Here is a 6,540-nt window from a genome sequence, read left to right as displayed (position 1 = left end):
ACAAAACAAAAATTTTTGTTAGAATTTTACCTGTGCACAAGGCACCAATTTTTACTTGGACACGGCCAAGATATAAAATTGGAATAATCTCTACAAGAGATTTTTAATTCCATGTATCCCCTATTCCCCCTAAAGAAATAACGTGCGAGAGAAAAATATAGATCCGAAAGTCGCAGAATCGGGAATCGAACCCGAGACCTTTCGCTTGCCGGGCGACTGCTCTTCCAACTGAGCTATTCAGATCCTTTCGATTCTATACTTTTCTCTGTTATATATATTAATGTTGGTAAATAAACGCCTTTAAGCCAGCGTGTATAAATTAAGAGTTTAACTAGGCTCTGTAATATATAATATAAATTTAACATATATCAAGATAGGCAATAAGAGCCAAATCGCGGATGACAGTCGTTATTCTAAACGAAAACTAAATTTTTTCGTTAGAATTAAATACCTGTGCACAAGGCACCAAATTTTTATTGGACACGGCCAAGATATAAAATTGGAATAATCTCTACAAGAGGATTTTTAATTCCAATGTATCCCCTATTCACCCTAAAGAAATAAAGTGCGAGAGAAAAATATAGATCCGAAAGTCGCAGAATCGGGAATCGAACCCGAGACCTTTCGCTTGCCGGGCGACTGCTCTTCCAACTGAGCTATTCAGATCCTTTCGATTCTATACTTTTCTCTGTTATATATTAATGTTGGTAAATAAACGCCTTAAGCCAGCGTGTATAAATTAAGAAAAAACAGTTTCGTTTAGAATAACGCACTGTCATCCGCGATTTGGCTCTTATTGCCTATCTTATATATGTTAAATTTATATTTATATATTACAGAGCCTAGTTAAACTCTTAATTTATACACGCTGGCTTAAAGGCGTTTATTTACCAACATTAATATATATAACAGAGAAAAGTATAGAATCGAAAGGATCTGAATAAGCTCAGTTGGAAGAGCAGTCGCCCGGCAAGCGAAAGGTCTCGGGTTCGATTCCCGATTCTGCGACTTTCGGATCTATATTTTTCTCTCGCACTTTATTTCTTTAGGGGGAATAGGGGATACATGGAATTAAAATCTCTTGTAGAGATTATTCCAATTTATATCTTGGCGTGTCCAAGTAAAAATTTGGTGCCTTGTGCACAGGTATTTAATTCTAACGAAAAAATTTAGTTTCGTTTTAGAATAACGCACTGTTCATCCGCGATTTGGCTCTTATTGCCTATCTATATATGTTAAATTATATTAAATATAGATTTTTATATTTTAATTATATATTTTTGCCACAATTATAAATAGATTTTCAAATATATATAATTTTATATAATATATTTTTTGCACAATTATAAATATAGATTTTCAAATGTGCCCCCACTGCCCGAGCATTAGAATGATATCCAACGTACAAAAAAGCCCAAGATTTTATTTTTGCAACTATTTATAAATTTAAAATAATATTTATCAAACTAATAAAAATATATAATAAGAATAATTTTTTAAATTTGATCAATATTTTGGGTTTTCAATTATTGCGTCATCAAAGGGGAAGGGAAAAGGAAAATACGATTAGTTTATTTCTTATCAATCAGATATTCGATCAAATGATAAATTGTTGATACTATCTTCCTTTGAATTTGCTCGATTCGAAGTCAAAGTTCACAACTTGAATTTTTTTTCAACATTTATAATGTAAAATTGTAAATTAACTAATTTTCTTACGAGAAAATTCAATCAAAGAAAAATTTGACAATTACAAAACAAAAGCATATGATTTTCGAATATTTTTAATTATGATTGTAAAATAAAACGTAAATCGAAGATTTCCTGTTTTCCTCTTCGATGACGAAAAAATTACACCAATACATTGATCAAATTAAAAATATTTTATTATATATTCTTATATAATTTATTGTTTCATAAAAAATTTTTTTATTAAAAAAAAAAAAAAAAAAAAAAAAATTTAAATCCTGGGCCCTGTGCGGGGATTATTTTAAACCCGGTGCTGTCGGGCAATGCTTTCATATATATATCCTGGTGCTGGCCCGGATTATATCCTGGTGCTGCCGGCGGTGCAGGGGGGGGGGGAGGGGGGGAGAGCGACATTTATCGCCGTCATCATCCTGCGTCCGCTGGCAACGACGGCCATCGCATCATGCGAAAAAGGCAAAGTCCTACGCGGACTTGAACCCTGGTTTGCACGGTGATAATCCCACGCTCTAAATTGGCGCTACAGGACTCTTGTATCAATATGGATTTTTATGAGAATTTGAAAATTTAAAAAGAAATGTTTAGTTGTGACGACCCGTTTTGTCGTCACTAGAAGCCGCGCAAGACGAGGCCGACCGTCCGCCCGCGCTCATATAAAAGGCTCCCGTCGGGGCCACCACACATCGAAAAACGTGGGAATTTGCCCCTTCGCCCCCCCCCGACCGGACCGCCCCACCCAAGCTAGTTTTGGGGGGGGCTGACCGACGGGTATATAAAGCGGCGCAGCCGAGACTTCGAGACCAGTCCCGTCCTGGTTCTTGAGGTACTCAAGGACCACTCCTCACCTCCTAACCATCCCCGGGGGACGAGCGTTCTTTGTCGCGTAAGCCGAGGTCCTCGGTCACCGGATCCTCTCCGAACAGCACCCCGGTCGACGAGCGTTCTCGTCGGGCAGGCCGAGCATTCTCGGTCTCCGGATCCTCGCCGAACATCACCCGGCCGACGAGCGTTCTCGTCGGGCAGGCCGAGCGTCCTCGGTCACCCGGGTCCTCTCGAACATCACCCCCGGCCGACGAGCGTTCTCGTCGGGTAGGCCGAGCGTCCTCGGTCACCGGATCCTCTCCGAACAGCAAACCCCGGTCGACGAGCGTTCTGTCAGGCAGGCCGAGCATTTTTGGTTTTCCCGGATCCTCTCCGAACATCACTCCGGTCGACGAGCGTTCTCGTCGGGCAGGCCGAGCGTCCTCGGTCACCGGATCCTCTCCGAACATCACCCGGCCGACAAGCGTTTCGTGGGTAGGCCGAGCGGTCCTCGGTCACCGGGTCCTCTCCGAACAGCACCCCGGTCGACGAGGCGTTCTCGTCGGGCAGGCCGAGCATTCTCGGTCTCCGGATCCTCTCCGAACATCACCCGGTCGACGAGGTTCTCGTCGGGCAGGCCGAGCGTCCTCGGCACCGGATCCTCTCCGAACATCACCCCGGCCCGACGAGCGTTCTCGTCGGGAACCCGAGTTTTCTCGGTCGCCGGATCCTCCGAGAGCCCCCGACATCTTGCGGAGCTCGCCCTTCTCAGGGGCGCCCGAATCCGAGGCGGTTTACGGAGCTCGCCCTTTTCAGGGCGCTCGTATCCACGCCGCGTGGGTAAATTTCGTCCGCCGCGTTATCATTTGGTAAACCTTAGTTATAAGTCGTGTCCGCGTCTTTATGATTGGTTCGCGTCGCGTTATTATTGTAAACCTTTAGTTATAAGTCGTTGCCGCGTCCGTATGATTTGGTCGCGTTTCGTCCGTCGGTTTATTTTTTGTAAACCTTAGTTATAAGTCGTGCCCGCCCCGTATGATTTGGTCGCGTTTCGTCGTTGCATTACATGTATTCCTTAGTATAAATCGTGTCCGCGTCCGTATAATTGGTCGCGGTCCCCCATTTCCTGCGATTCTCCTTGTACGCGTAGACTAGATAATAAGCCCACTCTTGAGGGCGGCTTAAAATAAACTCTGTTTTTACCAGAACGATTGGCGTGGTTATTGCGAACCTGAGTCTCCCCCCCCTCTTCCCGAATCCTGGCACCGACGAGCCGATCCGTGGCGTCGGGAAAGGAGCCCCTTTACATGGCGCCCCGAACAGGACCTGACTCGCCCGTCGAGACTCCGGTTCGCAATCCATATGCTGGGGTGGATTTACCACCTAGACAAAGAAAAAGCCGCCCGTTTTTCTCGCCGACCGCGACCGACCCGGAAGGGAGATGGGCGACCTCCCCCGCCCGCATCAGAAAAACCACGTGATGGCTACCCACGCCGCACTGGAGCGTCCGTAACACTCCAAGTACCCAGCCGCGAAGACCTTTATCGGAGGCACGAGGACCCCCCGAACCACCCGAAGCCGACCCGGCAAGGCCTTAACCAGATACGCAAGTGGGGCTGCCATTCGAGAGTAAAGACCCCCTCGCGTTCCCTCGAGCATCTAGAGGAATCAGTGGGCTATGGTCGGGAAAGGGACCACCATCTCTTAATCTGGCTAGCCGAGCGCTAAAAGGCGAGGCCCTCCTGTGGTGGAGGGAAACACCAGAAAAACAGTGGTCCACCTGGACCGAATTCCGAAAAGTTTTCCCTCGCCCAATACCTGTCGCCCGGGTATAAGCGACAAATTTCGGCGAGAAATACAAGGCCGGCGACAAAAGCCAAAGGGGGGGGCTTTTACTCGATACGCCACCGCCGTGCAAACCATGATGCGTCGGGCCGGCGGTTACACCCGCAGGGACCAGCTCGAACAGCTGTACGAAAACGCTGACCAGAGCTCCAGCTATACATTCGGTTAGACGAACTGCACACGTCTCCGAACTAGGGAGCGCGCGCTTTAGTGGGAGGAGATCCACCGGCGCCGTCAAGAACAAAAAGTCGCGAGGTCTCCAGATACCGAGGCAAACCTCGCTTGCAGCCACATATGACCGCTCGAACTGCTGCTGGGGGTTTCAAGCAGCGAGGACACACCCGACTCGATTGCCGCCCGCCTAGCACGAAAGTTCTGTTTACAGTGCGGGAAGGATGGCGTTCTAACCCCGGGACTGCCATCTCCGGGGGAAACGGTCAGCGGGTCGGAACCGAGGAGGCCACCGCCCGACCCGCGTCCAGTTAGGAGTACACGCCACGGCCGCACTATTAGTCCGGATCCGCCGACTCACCGCCTGGGCGCTTCTCGACTCCGGATCGGAGGGGGTCTTCATAAACGCCACCATGGCCGACCGCTGTCCCGAAACGGCCTCCAGATCCAGCCATCCGAAGAAACCGGTAAAACCTGGCCGACGGCTTAGGGCATCCACCTCCGGCTCAGTCCGACTTTGCCCCGGATCGGCCCTCGCTCTGTTCGCCACCGTTTCCCGGTCTTGGATAACCTTAGCGAGGGGAGGGGCCCTCATCGGGGTCGACTGTGGGCTCGATTTCGCATCACCCTGCCGCCTCCGCCAACCCCATCGGCCGAAAAAGACGGCCCCCCCAATCTATTTTGGCAACTATCCACGGCCGATTATCAGCCGGGATTCCTCCACGTTCGCCCGAAGAGGACCAGCGCTTCCCGGGAGTTTTTGGACACCGAGCTTCGGTTATTCGAAATCCGTGCGGGGACCCACCGACCGCGCCGAACACCGGATCAGACTACGACCCGGGGCCCCGATAAAAAAAGCGGTTACCGACCGCGTAATCCAGCCAAAGCAAGCCGTCATCGATAGCGAGGTTACAAAGATGCGGACCCGGGGGTGATCGAGCCCTCCGGCAGTGCCTGGAGTTCTCCCGTGGTCCTCGTAAAAAAGAAAAGGGGGCCACCGGTTTTGCGTGGACTAAACCGCAAACTGAACCAAGCTTCTGATAAGGACGCTACCACTGCCGCACATCCTCGCTACGCTCGAAAGCTCCGTGGGCCCAGTATCTATCTACATTGGACTTGAAAGACGGATATTGGCAGGTGCCACTAGACTCGGGCCAGCCGCCCCCCCACCGCCTTTACGATTTCCCGGGCGAGGGGACTCTATCAATTTAGAGTCATGCCCTTTTGGGTTGCACTCAGCACCCGGGCCCCGTTCCAGCGGTTGCTGGACAGCGTCCTCGGCCCAGAATTGGAGCCCAATGTATTGGTCTATCTCAACGACATCATCGTGGTCAGTCCTTCATTAGAGGCTCATATGGAACACCTGGCCGAGTCTTCAGACGGCTACGACAAACGCGCCTCCGCCTTTAACCCCCCAAAAAGTGCCACTTCGGGTTTCAGTCGCCTCAAATACTTGGGGCATATAGTGGACAAAGACGGCATTCGAACTGACCCAGATAAGGTCAGTGCAGGGCCGCCGGACAGCACCTACCACTGTCCGTCAAGTGCGCCAATTCCTGGAGTCGCCCCCTGGTACCGTCGCTTTGTACCAGACTTTTCCGCCACCGCCCCACCATTGACACGCCTGACCCTGTCACGTCCGGCCGTATTTAAAATTTTTTCGTTTACTCCAAGTTCCTTAAACGCTATTTGAAAAACGCGCCAAAGCCGGCCATGACGCTTAACTCCGCCTAGAAAAATAAACGTGGCGCTTTGTAGCGCCTAAGGATCTCCCACCACGGGAGAGCCCCTACTCCGGAGAGTTCCCCTCTCCAGGCCGCCCCAGGCCCCAGCCGCCGAAACGAAGGACCTCAGAAACAAATCCCCAATTTCGGCCGTTCTCTGCGCGACACCGAACAGTATAGTCGCACTCCTAAATTCTAACTCTAAGTCCAAATTCTAAATCCTAACTCTAATTTAAAATTCAATAAGAAAACAACCAAAAAGTTAAAATAAAAAATTTAATTTGTTTAAAAA

The sequence above is a fragment of the Nylanderia fulva genome, unplaced genomic scaffold (assembly GCF_048542155.1).
Source record: "Nylanderia fulva isolate GAGA-0341 unplaced genomic scaffold, ASM4854215v1 Scaffold1407, whole genome shotgun sequence".
Classification (NCBI taxonomy): Eukaryota; Metazoa; Arthropoda; class Insecta; order Hymenoptera; family Formicidae; genus Nylanderia; species Nylanderia fulva.
This window is presented reverse-complemented; position numbering follows the sequence as displayed.